The sequence below is a fragment of the Oryx dammah genome, unplaced genomic scaffold, assembly GCF_014754425.2.
Source record: "Oryx dammah isolate SB20612 unplaced genomic scaffold, SCBI_Odam_1.1 HiC_scaffold_9, whole genome shotgun sequence".
NCBI lineage: Eukaryota > Metazoa > Chordata > Mammalia > Artiodactyla > Bovidae > Oryx > Oryx dammah.
In genome coordinates this window covers 49560459-49577843 of record NW_024070193.1, presented here as the reverse complement: position 1 = coordinate 49577843, position 17385 = coordinate 49560459, and positions in this window count along the sequence as shown.

Below are 17385 nucleotides of genomic sequence, written 5' to 3'. Positions count from 1 at the left end.
CAGGGTTCTGAACAGGTAACAAGAACGTTACCCTGGGAGACAGGAGAGCCAGCCTTGAATCCTGGTCCTGTCCAAGGAGCCATTTAGTCTGGGACTAGTCAGACACGGTCCACATACCCTTAGGGCTGGAATGCGGCACCACCCCCTAGAGACTAGGGATCTGGTATGGCAGGTTTTGGGCCCAGGATTTAATAACAATAACCTTGTGTCAATAGCTTCCCAGGTGGCACCATGGAAAAGAATCCACCTGCCAATGCAGTTCAGTCCCTGGGTTGGGAAGATCCTCTGGAGGAGGAAATGGTAACCCACGCCAGTGTTCCTGCTTGGGAAATCCCATAGACAGAGGAGCCTGGTGGGCTACAGTCCATGGGGTTGCAGAGTCAGACACGACTGACCATGCACGTTGCATTGTGCCACGTGTACTGGTCATTTCTTGTCACGCATCTGCCTCCTTTGGGGTCTTTGCAGGACGGGAATCTGGCATTCATGGGTTCTCCAGGCATGACACCAGCTTCATCTCAGTGCCTAACCTCCTTCTCTCTCTCTCTCGCACACACACACACACACACACACACACACACACTGACTATCTCCAGCTGACACACACACACACACTGACTCTCTCCAGCTGACACACACACGCACACGCACACACATGCACACACACACACACATGCACACACACACACACACACACACACTGACTATCTCCAGCTGACTCAGAGTCTGAGATCCCTTCAACATGTTCCCAGATTGACACTATGTGATTGTCAGAAATCTGCACTCCTGGATGGTCCTTAAGTTCCTGACTCAAAGGACAGGTAACCCTTCTCCCTCACCCCTTAAGTCTCTTTCCTTGGCACTGAGACTGTCTTTACCCAATTGAGCCTGTCCCTCTAAATGTGCTTTAGAGATTGTGCCTGTAGAGTGCAAGGCAGGTGGGGGCCACCAGGAGCCATCCAGCGGCCCCCACATCCAGCAGCATCCCCCCATCCAGCAGCCCCCACAACAGCATAGAGGTTTAGAGTTGACAGACCCACATACCTTACAATGGCAGAGACAGCAGGCCTGCCGATGACTACAGAGCTGAGCCACACTCCCACCTGCCACCCAGAAAAATGTGTCTCCTCACTCACTAAGAGGGAGGGAAAGCCATCAGCAAGGTACCAGGCGTTCTTTAGGTGGGTTGTTGTTGAGAAACCTGCCTCCCAGTTCTGCAGGATCCTACCCTACTCAGAGCCTGTGTTCTCTGCTTAAGACACAGCATCTCACCCTCCTCAGTGGGGATGTGACCTGAGTGTCTGATAGAACCCTTCGGGGTGATGGGCTGCCCAGAAAGAACTGTCACCACAGGATCTTGGAAGCGAGCCCTCAGTTTGAAATTTGGCTACTTATTCTGGCTGTGGGCATTCAGACACGTTATTTAAAATCTGAGCCCGTGCAGGCATTTATAACATGGAAATAATGACACAAGCTTGGAGCTTGGGTGTAACTACATTATCTTCCCTCCTACCCTGCCTCCCTTCCCTCGAGGAACCAAGAAGGCAAAAAGATGCCAGGCATCTATTTCCAGGGCAGGGAGAGGTGGTCACGAAGGATGACGAGCGCCGGGGACAGAGCTGGGTCAGCTTTGTGTGGCCTGGATGCAAGTGGAGATATTTTTCTATGAGGGCTTTGTTCCCTGGGGCCCAACCTTTTTAGAGACTGAGGCTATTTTTAGCCCACGTTTTTGTGATTCTGCAGGACAGCTGTTTCAGGCAAGTATGTAGGCCACTCTGTGATATTTGGAGTCATCATTTTAAGGTTAGGGAGTGGGCTGGGGGAAGACAACGAGAATAACTCCTGAGTTTCTAGATGCAACGTTGGGAGATTTACCCCTACCCTGCACAGTGCTGCAGCCTGCATTTTCTTTGTGGCTACTCTGGAGCTTCTGGAGGGACCAAGCTGATAAACATCCTTTTCTGCAGGGTAGGGGAGGCCTTGCCACTCGGCATGGGAGATCTTAGTTCCCGGATCAGGGATGGAACATGCGCCCCCTGCAGTGGAAGTGTGGAGCCCTAACCACTGGACCGTCAGTGAAGTCTCCAGATGAATACTTGTTACACTTCAAGTTGAGAGTGTTTGTCCTCTTCCAACTTTTTTTTTTTTTCCATTCTGCTTTGCAAAACCAAATCACGGTGGAGAAAAGTTTGGTGACACTCCTGCCAATGAGGCTGTGGGAGGTGGGCTTACCCACAGCCACAAGAACAAAACCAGGACAGCCTTCCTGGAGGGCACGCTGACAGTATTAAATTTCAAAAAGGACTCACCTTTGGACTCGGCATTTCTACTTTTTGTTTCTTAATTGTTATCATTTTTACACATAACTTGCAATTCACCATCTTTATGACTTTTCAGAGTCAAACACATCTACACTGTTGTGCAACCATCTCCAGAACTTTCTTACCTTGCAAAACTGAAACTGTACCTATCGCACAACTCCCCATTTCCCCTCCACCGAGCCCTTGGCATCCCCCATTCCACTCTGCATCTTTGATTTTGACCACTCTAGGGACCTCAATTAAGTGGACTCCTGCAGTTTTTCTCCTTCTGTGACTGGCTTATTTCACTCAGCATAAGGTTCTCGAGGTTCACCCATGTAGCATACGGCAGAACTTCCTTCCCTTTTAAGGCGGAAGAATATTTCATTGTATGTATATTATCAGCGTTTCTACTTTTAGGACTTTCCATTAGAGAAACATTCCTAGAAGTACCCAAATAAATGTCCACTTCCAGAGCCTCCAGGAAAGTGCAGAGTTGGAGACAACTCAAATTTCAAATGGATACCTTGAATATGGGTCAGGTTTTAGAAAGATGTAAATGTGCTGGCAAGGAAATTCGGAGAAGATCAATCGTTCCCTGAAAACTCATGCTGAAGAGGAGGCTCTATGGTTCAATCCACTTTAGTGAAAACAAACAAAAATAAAAGTTAATTCCAAATTGCTGCTGGTGGTGATCTTGAGTACTCTGTAAGACTTGGGATTTTAAAAATAGTTTGGAGTCTATGTGTGGTCACAAAGAACAGTAAAGATATTTTTGCAGATGAAAACAGAGAGGAACAGGAGGGCACACATCTGTTGCTCAAAGAGGTGGTCAGAGAGGAGCATGCTTGGTCCACTCATGTGCTTACAAAGTGATATTAAGAGGTGATGATAGGGAACTCCCTGGCGTTCCAGTGGTTAAGACCTCACCTTCCAGTGCAGGGACTGTGGGTTACATCCCTGGTGGAGGAGCTAAGATCCCACATGTCTTGGGGCCAAAAAACCAAAACATAAAATGGAAGCAACATTGCAAGAAATTCAATGAAGATTTTTTTTAAATGGTTCATGTCATGTCAAAAAATCTTTTCAAGAAAGAGGCTATGATAATCCAGTAGGAAAGGATCCTCTTGGACACACCCCTTGAGGTCCCATAGGTCTAGCTCTGTCCTGTGCTGTTTATCCAGCTGACCCCCATCCAACTGGTGTGCATCTACAGGCAGTGGTAATAACAGGGCACCTCAGTTTCTAAGGTCATCCATCAGTTACACCTTGAACTTTATCACCTGACCCTGCTATGGCCTCTTAGTAATCTTGGCGCAGGTATACTCCCTTTCAGTCTCCCAACCGATGACATGTTCCTGCTACCTTCCCTGGCTTCCTTCCTGAGCTTCGAAGACACGCTCATCTAGCTATGAAGCTTGAAAAGTGAAAGTGAAAGTAGCTTCAGTTCAGTTCAGTTCAGTCGCTCAGTCGTGTCCGACTCTTTGTGATCCCATGAATCGCAGCACGCCAGGCCTCCCTGTCCATCACCAACTCCCGGAGTTCACTCAGACTCACGTCCATTGAGTCAGTGATGCCATCCAGCCATCTCATCCTCTGTCATCCCCTTCTCCTCCTGCCTCCAATCCCTCCCAGCATCAGGGTCTTTTCCAATGAGTCAACTCTTCGCATGAGGTGGCCAAAGTACTGGAGTTTCAGCTTTAGCATCATTCCTTCCAAAGAAATCCCAGGGCTGATCTCCTTCAGAATGGACTCGTTGGATCTCCTTGCAGTCCAAGGGACTCTCAAGAGTCTTCTCCAACACCACAGTTCAAAAGCATCAATTCTTTGGCACTCAGCCTTCTTCACAGTCCAACTCTCACATCTTTACATGACCACTGGAAAAACCATAGCCTTGACTAGACGGACCTTAGTCGGCAAAGTAATGTCTCTGCTTTTCAATATGCTATCTAGGTTGGTCATAACTTTTCTTCCAAGGAGTAAGCGTCTTTTAATTTCATGGCTGCAGTCACCTTCTGCAGTGATTTTGGAGCCCAAAAAAATAAAGCCTGACACTGTTTCCACTGTTTCCCCATCTATTTCCCATGAAGTGATGGGACCGGATGCCATGATCTTCGTTTTCTGAATGTTGAGCTTTAAGCCAACTTTTTCACTCTCCTCTTTTACTTTCATCAGGAGGCTTTTGAGTTCCTCTTCACTTTCTGCCATAAGGGTGGTGTCATCTGCATATCTGAGGTTATTGAAATTTCCCCCGGCAGTCTTGATTCCAGCTTCTGTTTCTTCCAGTCCAGCGTTTCTCATGATGTACTCTGCATAGAAGTTAAATAAGCAGGCTGACAATATACAGCCTTGACGTACTCCTTTTCCTATTTGGAACCAGTCTGTTGTTCCATGTCCAGTTCTAACTGTTGCTTCCTGACCTGCATACAGATTTCTCAAGAGGCAGGTCAGGTAGTCTGGTATTCCCATCTCTCTCAGAATTTTCCACAGTTTATTGTGATCCACACAGTGAAAGGCTTTGGCATAGTCAATAAAGCAGAAATAGATGTTTTTCTGGAACTCTCTTGCTTTTTCCATGATCCAGCAGATGTTGGCAATTTGATCTCTGGTTCCTCTGCCTTTTCTAAAACCAGCTTGAACATCTGGAAGTTCACGGTTCATGTATTGCTGAAGCCTGGCTTGGAGAATTTTGAGCATTACTTTACTAACATGTGAGATGAGTGCAGTTGTGCGGTAGTTTGAGCATTCTTTGGCATTGCCTTTCTTTGGGATTGGAATGAAAACTGACCTTTTCCAGTCTTGTGGCCACTGCTGAGTTTTCCAAATTTGCTGGCATATTGAGTGCAGCACTTTCACAGCATCATCTTTCAGGATTTAAAATAGCTCTACTGGAATTCCATCACCTCCACTAGCTTTGTTCACAGTGATGCTTTCTAAGGCCCACTTGACTTCACATTCCAGGATGTCTGGCTCTAGATGAGTGATCACACCATCGTGATTATCCGGGTCGTGAACATCTTTTTTGTACAGTTCTTCTGTGTATTCTTGCCACCTCTTCTTAATATCTTCTACTTTGGTTATGTCCATACCATTTCTGTCCTTGATCGAGCCCATCTTTGCATGAAATGTTCCCTTGATATCTCTAATTTTCTTTAAGAGATCTCTAGTCTTTCCCATTCTGTTCTTTTCCTCTATTTCTTTGCATTGATCGCTGAAGAAGGCTTTCTTATCTGTTCTTGCTATTCTTTGGAACTCTGCATTCAGATGCTTATATCTTTCCTTTTTTCCTTTGCTTTTCGCTTCTCTTCTTTTCACAGCTATTTGTAAGACCTCCCCAGACAGCCATTTTGCTTTTTTGCATTTCTTTTCCATGGGGATGGTCTTGATCCCTGTCTCCTGTACAATGTCACGAACCTCATTCCATAGTTCATCAGACACTCTATCTATCAGATCTAGGCCCTTAAATCTATTTCTCACTTCCACTGTATGATCATAAGGGATTTGATTTAGGTCATACCTGAATGGTCTAGCGGTTTTCCCTACTTTCTTCAATATCAGTCCGAATTTGGTAATAAGGAGTTCATGATCTGAGCCACAGTCAGCTCCTGGTTTTAGTCATGTCCAACTCTATACAGTTCATGGAATTTTCCAGGCCAGAATACTGGAATGGATAGCCTTTCCCTTCTCCAGAGGATCTTCCCAACCCAGGGATCGAATCCAGGTCTCCCACACTGCAGTGGATTCTTTACTAACTGAGCCACAAGGGAAGCCCCAATGGAGCTTAACAGAATGCAAACAGCCACTGTAACAGCTGTTGTGCGGTGAGTACCTCCCTGCCGGCTCATACTGGCGAGTGAGTGCCCACAGCGACCCCATGAGGCAGGTGTCGGGATCACACCCATTATACAGATGAGAACTGAGGCTGTGAGCGCTCCATGTAGCCCCGCCCCTCAGGACTCACATCTCCAGCAGTAGCTTGTGGGGATCACAGGTAAGTTTGCTTCCATTGTACAAAGATAGACAGGGTGGTACTTCTCTTGGGATAAAGAACACTTTTCTTCCATTTTCTATTCCACCAATTTCCTCCCTCTTTCAGTTTTCCTTCACATAGACGTCAGCATGTTCCCAGTTTTCTGGAAACCTTTTGACTATTTTGACTGCTCACTTTGCAGGTGGTTATTTGGCAGTGGGGAGTTGGGGAGAACCTGGTTTTTGTTTTAAATCGCTCCTCACAAAGTTCCTTTTCCTGGCTGATAGCTTGAAGGCTTCTTTCCCACCAAGGCTCTGGTCAGGTTGCCCCAGGAGCCGAGCCCCCGGGGACAATACAGGGTCAGTCACAACCGAGGCAGGGAAAGAGCCTCTCACCTGGAATGTTCCTGACTTCACAGAGGAGGGATCAGAACAGACCAGGTTGGTGCATTTTTCTCTTTTACTCGAAGCTTCTGGGTCAGAGTAAGGAGGAAACACTTTATCTCCCCGCCCCCCAACCCCACTCCCCATGGAGGCTGTGAGATGGCTGAACAGCTGGACCAAAGTGAGAAGATGCCGTCTGTCTTCCTGGAGACTGTGTTCCCGATACTAAACATCGGCGTCCTCAGAACTAACTGAGAGATAGCTGACCTTGATCGTCAATCCTCTCAGCTCATCAAAAGTCAGGTTAGAGTTTTCAAGGAGATCTGGGTTTGTAATAGAAACACTTTCCAGAAGAACACTAATCTTCCTCCTATCAAGGATTTTCAAATAAATTTTTTAAAGAAGCGGAAATCCTATTTAGAACAAAAGTAGACTCTGGAGATGTTAGTCTGTCAGGCTGACTGCTGGAGGCGGAAACATGGCCTGTCCCCAGGCCCAGCTGTGAGTAGGCAGGATACACGTGTGTGTGTGTGCATGTGTGTGTGTGTGTGTGTACAGGAGTCAGGACATGAAAGAAGGTGCATGTGGCTGAATTTCTCGTGTTTAACTCAAAGGAAAAAAAGTGCACAGGCTGCTTGGAGGTATCCAGGTGGAACGAAGCCACCGCAGTTTAGTTCAAGTGAACTGCAATCCGCAAATATATCTGAGAAGCAGTCTTTGCCAAGGGAGAAACACTTTTGTCTACCCTTTTTATAGGAGATATTTTAAAAAGTCAAGTGAGAGCCTGCAATCTGAAGGGTCTACACCTCCTCTTTTTTCACCCAGCAGTGATGGGAGTAGATGAGTGGGGTGGGGTCGTCAGGGAGGGGCAGAGGGAGTTCTGGGTAGCGGGGAGGGGACAGTATGTTTGGCTTAAGGAGAGGAGAACTAGAGGCCTTTGTGACTAGGGCTGTCTCCCCACTAATGATAATCAGGTCTGCTTGGGGGTGCTTACACAAAAGAAATGTTATTTTCTTGGTTCTGGTGGCTCCACAGCTGAGATGAAGCCGTTGGCAGTTTGGTCTTTCCTGAGGCCTCGCTTCTTGGCTTGCAGATAGCTGTCTTTTCCCAGTGTCTACACACGATCTTCCCTCTGTGGAACTCTGTGTCCAAATTTCCACTTCCTATAAGGAAACCGATTCTACTGGATTAGGGTCCAACCTAATGACCTCATTTAACCTGATCACCACTTTAAAGACCTTATCTCCAAACACAGTCACATTTTGAGGTACTAGGAATTAGGATTTTAACCTATGAATTTAGGGTGGGGTGATACAATTTAGCCCACACGACTGGAATAAGGCATCAGCTTTGTGAGCAACTCTTGAAGAAGAGGTAACCCAGGTGGCGTTAGTGGTGAGGAATCCACCTGCCAGTTCAAGATACATGGGTTTGATTCCTGGGCTGGGAAGATCCCCTGGAGGAGGAAATGGCAATCCACCCCAGTATTCTTGCCTGGAAAATCCCATGGACGGAGAAGCCAGGTGGGCTACAGTCAAAAGGGTTGCAAAGAGTCAGACGCAGCTGAGCACACAGCACAAAGGCATCAGTATCTTAAGGAAGAAGAAATTTGGTTGGACCATTAGCCTCAGTTGTCAAGCCACAGAGAGCAGAGCCTGGGACGAAAATTTTGACTGAGCAAAGGGGACCGAAGTCTTTAGTCATCTGGTCGACTAGGATGCTGCTGGTGCCGGAGGAGCTTGGACAACTGGCTGGCAGGGGCAGGGGTGGATAATAAATGCTGTCCTCTGAGCTCTGCCTTCTGCCTCTCTCTTGTCTTTTCTGATGTTTCTCACAGAACATCTCCTTCATGCCTTTGGCCTCAGTTTCCCCTGGTGTGCTCATCATTTCTCCATCACATCCTCCTGTCTCAACACCTCTTCCAAAGACCTGCTGATCCCTTCTTAAAGTTCAAGGTGTAGGAGGTGCCATCTTTCTGGGAGTCAAGTCTTCTGTCGCTGATTATATGTCATTTGCTTTCGTTTTTCAGAGACAGCATTCTTTCAACCATATCTTGACTTTTTCATTACCAGTAATTTCCATTTGTACTTTTCAACTTTTGTTTTCCCAAAGACGAAGATAAATAGTGTCTGTTCCTGCAAGACCTTTGATTGATGTTAACCTTGTTTTGCACCAGAGATCTCTAGCAGACTGAGGCACCAAGCTCTGCAGACACGAAGGCATCCAATGAATCCCACCCGTTCCTTGAAACAAAAGTCATCCTGCTGCCAAATGCTGTGGAATTATATAATTATCAGTTTTGCTTTGTTAGATAATTGTGCTTTTTAAATGCTTTCCTGAAAATAGCTTTACCAAAATCTACATTTTCTACCTTCTCTGAAACTTAGGGATGATTGGAGGGTTGGTTTTTTTTTTTCTTTCTGATTTTATTGTTGCTGAAATGCTTCACAAATGACATTATTAAAAATGAACCAGAACAAAGTTAAGGACATTTTTTTTTCATCCTTATTCTCCTCTCTGACACAGAAGAGCCTCTTTCACTTCCCTGGGTCTCCTGTTCTCCACCTACTCGCAGTGTAAGTGGGATGGTCTAAAGATTCATGGAACGCTTGCAAAATTCTTGAGATTTCAAACTGAGAAGGTTCTGTGCAAGTGTGGAAAACAAAGACCAGAACTCCACACAGAACAATGGCTCTTCAGACTCGGCCATGACTGCTCTGCCCTGCTTTCGTACTGCAAAAATAGCTATGTTTCCGTCGCTTTTTGTTTGTTTTTAATATGCTTATTTGATAATTTATTCTGTTTTTAAATTTCAACAACCCATGGGAATTTAGATCACACCATTTACCAACTTTAGTTCAAACAAAAATCATCACAACTTTCAAATGTTACCAAGCATGACATTAAAAAGTCAAGATTAATAACAATAGTTTCAGATCACCTAGGAGAAGAGTGTTTTTTTCCACCACCAGGGTATCTAACTGTCAGCTTCACTAATAGGCCATCATAACTCCCTCGTTGTTTTCTTCTCTAACTCTTTGCTTCTACTAAATCATAATTTTAGGAACAGAGGATCCTTCGAGGCTGCTAGGTCAACGGTTTCACTGCCCGGGGAGCCCCGGAGGGTGAAAGTTTGAACCTGGAGTGGAGCACTGCCTACAGCCATGTCCTGCCCTTGACTAACTTGGCCTCTGAGACAATTTCTTCATGGTCTGGTGCAGTGTTTGAATGTGACTTGTCAACCTAATTGATAATATGATAATGACTTCTTTCTCTGATGAATGAAGAAAATAAACATTGAGAAAAAAATTCCTACTTGGTGATTAGAGTCTTTTATACCAGAGTTCAACCTCCCTGTGAAATTCTGATATCTTTTTTTTTTTCTTCTTTTTGGCCACACCATGTGGCATGTGGGATCTTAATTCCCCAACCAAGGATAAAACCTGTGCTCCCTGCAGTGGAAGTACAGAGTGCTAAACACCTGGCCCTCCAGGGAATTCCTCTGATATCTTATTTTGGATATTTATGATTGTGATACATTAGCTTTGAGGCTAGAAGCTCAACCATCTCTAAAATATTGAAAATGTCACTGCCATTTGCCACTTGGAATCACGTGCTAAGTTGCTTCAGTTGTGTCTGACTCTGTGCAACCCTATGGACTGTAACCCACCAGGGTCCTCTGTCCATGGGATTCTCTGGGCAACAATACTGGAGTGGGGTGCCATGCCCTTCTCCAGGGAATTTTCCTGATACAGGGATTGAATCCAAGTCTCTTATGCCTCCTACATTGACAGTCAGTTTCTTTACCACTAACGCTACTTGGGAAGCCCACTTGGAATGATAAAAGAAGTCTTTCTTTACGTATCAGTTACAAGAAAAAAAAAACATTTTTATAACCTCATCCTCCTCTCCATAATTTAATGGAAGCACACTTCGTGACTGTGATCTTACTTGAATGTGATTCATACAAAACATGCTAAACAGAGTCTTGTTGCCCCTTTCTTCTCACTGCATGCCGAGAGAGTGGAGGTTAAGTCACCGGGAATTGATCATGCTTGTCATTTTCACTGGCTCCCTCCACCGGATGCAACGACCAGAGGGCACACTGATGGTCAGTCACTGCCTGTCTTCTGCCAATGAAGTCGTGTATGGATTGGCCTGCAGGAACAGGCCCTGAACTACACAGATATGCTCTTTTTTGCTTCATGTGTGGCTGATGTTCCATCAACCCTGGTTCAACACTTGTTTTCCAGTTTACAACAAAGCTGCCCAAACAATCTCTCATCCTGGTACATGAAAGTCATTGAGAGCGTCTCCCTTGTGAATGTGCCATGCTTGGGTCAAGAGTGAGACTGCATTTTGCAGTGTTTTGTCCCAATCTAAGTTGAAGAAACTTTTATGATGTGCACACACACATCGTATAGACTACTCTTTCCTCTTGTATGCCCCACTGACGTTACAAGACTTCCTATACTGTCATTTGGTAACGGCTTTTGGCGATAACCCTCTCTGCTTTGCCTTTAGGCATAATTTTGTCCTGACTACTGTGATTGATATTACAAGAAATTAACTTCCGTTTTTGCTGTCAGTTCAATTAGTTTAGTTTCTGAGTCGTGTCTGACTCTTTGCAACCTGTCTGACTGCAGCACACCAAGGTTCCCTGTCCATTACCAACTCCCGAAGCTCGCTCAAACTCATATCCATTGAGTTGAATGCCATCCAACAATCCATCCTCTGTCATCCCCTTCTCCTCCCATCTTCAATCTTTCCCAGCATCAGGGTCTTTTCAAATGAGTCAGTTCTTCCCATCAGGTGGCCAAAGTACTGGAGTTTCAGCTTCAGCATCAGTCCTTTCAATGGATATCCAGGACTGATCTCCTTTAGGAAGGACTGGTTGGATCTCCTTCCAGTCCAATTCTCAAGAGTCTTCTCCAACACCACGGTTCAAAAGCATCAATTCTTTGGCACTCAGCTTTCTTTATAGTCCAACCCTCATATCCATACATGACTACTGGAAAAACAGATGTTTGTTGGCAAAGTAATGTCTCTGCTTTTGAATATGCTGTCTAGGTTGGTCATAGTTTTTTCCAAGGAGCAAGCATCTTTTAATTTCATGGCTGCAGTCACCATCCAAAGTGATTTTGGAGCCCCCAAAAATAGTCTGTTACTGTTTCCACTGTCTCCCCATCTATTTGCCATGAAGTGATGGGTCCAGATGCCATGATCTTAGTTTTCTGAATGTTGAGCTTTAAGCCAACTTTTTCACTCTCCTCTTTCACTTTCATCAAGAGGCTCTTTAGTTCTTCTTTGCTTTCTGCCATAAGGGTGGTGTCATCTGCATATCTGAGGTTATTGATATTTCTCCTGGCAATCTTGATTCCATCTTGTGCTTCATCCAGCCCAGCATTTCTCATAATGTACTCTGCATATAAGTTAAATAAGTAGGGTGACAATATATAGCCTTGATGTACTCCTTTCCCAATTTGGAACTAGTCTATTGTTCCATGTCCAGTTCTAACTGTTGCTTCCTGACTTGCATACAGATTTCTCAAGAGGCAGGTCAGGTGGTCTGGTATTCCCATCACTTTAAGAATTTTCTACAGTCTGTTGTGATCCACACATTCAAAAGCTTTGGCATAGTCAATAAAGCAGAAGTAGATGTTTTTCTGGAACTCTCTTGCTTTTTCCATGATCCAGCGGATGTTGGCAACTTGATCTCTGGTTCCTCTGGCTTTTCTAAATCCAGCTTGAACATCTGGAAGTTCATTTTTCACATGTTGTTGAAGTCTGGCTTGGAGAATTTTGAGCATTACTTTGCTAGCGTGTGAGATGAGTGCAATTGTGCGGTAGTTTGAGCATTCTTTGGCATTGCCTCTCTTAGGGATTGGAATGGAAACTGATCTTTTCCAGTCCTGTGGCCACTGCTGAGTTTTCCAAATTTGCTGGCATATTGAGTACAGCACTTTCACAGCATCATCTTTCAGGATTTGAAATAGCTCCACTGGAATTCCATCACCTCCACTAGCTCTGTTTGTAGTAATGCTTCCTAAGGCCCTCTTGACTTCACATTCCAGAATGTCTTGCTCTAGGTGAGTGATCACACCATCGTGGTTATCTGGTCATGAAGATCTTTTTTGTATAGTTCTGTGTATTCTAGCCAGCTCTTCTTAATATCTTCTGCTTCTGTTAGGTCCATACCACTTCTGTCCTTGGTGTAAGGAGTTCAGAAATGAGTCACGCACCAGTGTAAAGTGAAGATAAATTGTTAGTTGCTTCAGTTGTGTTCGACTCTTTGCGACCCATGGACTACAGCCCGCCAGGCTCCTCTGTCCATGGGATTTCCCAGGCAAGAGGATACTGGAATACTGTATCCAGAATACTGGAGTGGGTTGCCATTTCCTCCTCCAGGGGATCTTCCCAACGCAGAGACTGAACCCGAGTCTCCTGCACTACAGGCAGATTCTTTACAGTCTGAGCCACCGGGGAGGCCCTAGAGCCCTAGTCCTTTTCTTCAACCAGTAATTAATTGGAAATCTTCACACTGGAACATATGACTTATTCTGGGGCAAGTGGGTAGAATTTGGTTTACCTGTAACTGTGGTTCTGTCACTGTGCTTAGTTTGAGAATCATAAAGTTATAGATGACTTCCTGCCACCTGTTTGAAAGTTTCAAAACAGACAATTCTTGAGCATTAGGGGTCAGTAGATTGCTTATGCAATGATGATCAGATTTCACATCTTCACTGTCAAACCTCCTACTTGGTTTTTTTTTTTTAATTTATTTTGCTTATTCATTCTGTTTTTGTTTTTGTTTTGTGGTGGTGGTGGGGTACGGGGAGCCACGTGTGCAGCTTGCAGGAACTTAGTTCCCCAGCTAGGGACTGAACCTGGTCGCTCAGCAGTGAAAGTGCCGAGTACTAACCATTGGACGTCTGGAGAATTTCCCTCCTACTTGCTTTTTTAAAACAAATAAGCAAACGACTTTTCTGACTGTGTGAAATGACATCCTAGTCACTTGTTCCAGCACAGACAGATTCACATTTACTGCTTTTACTAGAATCTTCACTATTTACATTTAAAACATTTAGAGTTGCAATGTATATAATACTACTTTCTTTACTACTTTTAGGATTCTATGAAAGGCTTCATATAGCCAGGAAGATTCAAGGGAAAGAAATAATATAATTATCCCTTAAATAACTAGAGCTGCTGTTGGAAACTAAAGATGCTCTATCAAGATTATAGAATGAAGTTTCAACTTTTAAGCATTAAAAAAAAAAAAAAAAAAAGCTCAAGACTACACTGAAAAAAATAATGACACCCAAGTTAGAGACTAGGAAATAGTGACTTTATATGTCATCACAGTCTGGTGAGTTCTACACCAACAGGACTCTAGAATTAGGTCTGGTATGGTGGTTAATAGAAATTCAAAGGTAATCTAGATTTTTAAAGAACTAAACTGGTTTGAGAAATTGCCTTAATCCATGAGTCAGATGACTTCTCTGACATGATGTCAACAGTCTATGTACACTTACACTTCAGGCTTACAATCTAATTAGTCAATGCTACATCTTTTAGGAAGATATAATCATGGGACTGTCTTTCAGAAGGATATGGTTACTCTTAATTTTTAAACTTAAATTATGAATTGAGGGGATTCTGACCTGGAGGAGGTCACATCAATCCTATCGGAAATGTATTTTACCCTGGTGGCAGTCCCTGTTCATTGTTTTCTCATGATCTCTGTGTTCTCAGGCTCTGGTGTAGAGACTGAACATAGCAAATACCCCTCAGTGCTTATTCACTGGATGAATCAATGGATACATCGAGCAGGCAGCAAGGTATGGTGGATGTGTGTTGCAATCACACAGACCCGGATTCCAGTTCTGCCTCTGCAATTTATTAGGCTATTGTGTGACCTTGGGTGAGTTTTTTAAGCTCTCTGACTCTCAGCTTTCTCAAGTGTTTAAGAACAGGAGACATCCTCAGAAAAATGGCAAGAATGACCCTACTTCACAGAGTTCTGGGCTTAAAAGAGGTGTCCCTCTACAGAAGCTCCTGACTGATGGTTCAAAAATGTTTGTCTCTCCTCTTGCATTGGGCTTTTCCTCTTTGGTAGAGATCTTTGAGAATATTCAGAGAAGGAGCTAAATCTCCCAAGTGGGTTGAACATCAAAAAAGTGATAGTCGCTCAGTCATGTCTGACTCTGTCTATGGGATTCTCCAGGCAAGAATACTGGAGTGGGTAGCTCTTCCCTTCTCCAGGTCATCTTCCTGAGCCAGAGACTAAACCTGGGTCTCCTGCATTATAGGCAGATTCTTTACTGTCTGAGCCACTAGGGAAACCCAAAGGGTTAGATTAAAGTAAAATGCCTATTTCAAACCTGAGAATGAGAAATTTGAATTTTTTTCTAGAAAAGTTCTTTATATATTATTTAACATGTGAAGAAGTAAAATTTGGTGCCTTGCCCTTCTCCATTTCCTCCAAAGACAGAACACAGAAAGTTGCTGACACTATAGCAGGGGTCTGTAAACCCTTTTTGTAAGGAACCAGGTAATAAATATTTTTGACTTTGTGGGTCTGTTGTTTAGTCGCTAAGACATGTCCAATTCTTTGCGACCCCATGGACTGTAGTCCGCCAGGCTCCTCTGTTCATGGGATTCTTCAGGCAAGAATACTGGAGTGGGTTGCCATTTTCTTCTCCCAATTCAGGAATCAAACTCACGTCTCCTGCACTGGCAGGCAGATTCTTTACCGCTGGGCCACCTGGGAAGCCCTTTGGTCTCTGTTACAACTATTCAAAAATAGCATAGGCAATATGTAAATTAATAGGCATAGTTGTGTGCCGATAAACCTTTATTTATACAGATTGACAATGAGCCAGGTTTGACTGTGCCATTCATAGAGTTTGCAGATCTTGCCTTAGAACAGCAACTTTCAGTTAAATACAAGAGTCAGGCAAGCTCTGTCCACTTTCTCTCTGTTTATCTTTGAGGACCGCGTTCATATCCAGGGTTCATAACCTTCTATCCTTTATATTAAGACGAACAGGAAGAATTTATTTGAGGCCAACTGAATCACTGATAAGTTTATTTTAAAGTGTTATGTAAGAGAATCTGAGCCCCTAACTTCGACATTTCCTTATCACATTCTCAGTTTTGGCGGGGTCCATACATAAGCATGAACCATGCATCGCATTTTGCAAGTATGCTTGTACATATGTATGGCTTTAACTTTGTGTGCCTCCGTGGGGTTTTTTTTTTTTAAGTTTTTATTGAATTTGTTACAATATTGCTTCTGTTTTATGTTTTGGTGTTTTGGCTCCTGATCTTCTCTCTCCCACCAGGGATCGAACCTATACCCCCCAGTGCTGGAACTAGACTGCCAGGGAATTCTCCTGTGACCCAATGTGTTTTATCCTGGAATCTTAGGACTGGCTACTATTTACTTATTATCTCTCTTTTTTTTTTTTTTTTTTTTGAGGACAAGCTTGGTAATTCAAGAGAGATTACACGTATTTTTGTGTTTCAGTCTGTCTCTCTCAGACTTAAGCGCAGTTCTGTTTTCTAGCTTTTATACCTAATTATAGGCAGTGTTTCGAGAATGTCATGTCCTATGATGCTTGAAATCTTGCCCTGAATCTGCTACTATACCGTATGGGCAGGGGAATGTTTCGGACTTGCCTTTTATTACCATTCCAGATTTGAAAATCATTTAGTAGTTTTGCAAATGAGTTTGTTTTTATTGCTACAATAGAGAAACAATTATCTGCATCTTGTTTTTACTGCACCAAGTGCCATATTCTTGGGCATCGGGAAGGCCCAGATGGCAAGTTTAGCAGACATTGGAAATAAACGAGTTTGTTTAAAAAAGCAGGAGCTTCTATCCAGGAAAAGGGGTACTGCATTTTAGATGTATTCCTGAAATCATGTCTACACACAGCTGACACAGTTAGCTAAAACAAGAGTGGAGAGATTATATGCATCAACATCTTCCACGGGAAATCCTGTACTTTATCTTAGGCAAGACTTTTGAATTCTTCGTTGTTTTTGTTTTCTGGACTTTTTTTTTACCATGCTGCATGGCTTGTGGGATCTTAGTTCCCCAACCAGGGATTGAGCCCTGGGCCCCAGCAGCTGAAAGCAGTGAAAGCACTGAGTCCTAACCACTAGTGTGTATGTGTGTGTGTGTGTGTGTGTGCACGCATGCACGTGCATGACAAGTTGCTTTCATCTTGTCCGACTCTTGCAACCTTATGGACTGTAGCCCGCCAGGCTCCTCCGTCCATGGGATTCTCCAGGCAAAAATACTGGAGTGGGTTGCCGTGCCCTCCTCTAGAGAATCTTCCTAACCCAGGGATTGAACCCACTCCTCTTAAGTCTCCTGCATTGGCAGGAGGATTCTTTACCACTAGTGCCACCTGGGAAGCCCCCAACCTCTAGACTGCCTGGGAATTCCCTGACTTCTTTCTTGTTGAAAGAAGTCTACCAGAGTGGGCTTGAATCACATGTGATGAGTCTGCCTAAGCCGACCAACGCATTCTGGTTGACTTCAAGGTTGATAGGAATCACCAGCTGGATGGAATATGTCACTAACTGCACCAGTTGCCATTACTGAAGGGGAGCCAGATTGATCACTATGCAGCCATTTCAACACTCTACTTTCCTATCTTCCGCTGATAGGGAGGACAGAATAGTTAGGACTTGTTAGATGCATTGTAGTTTACTTAGG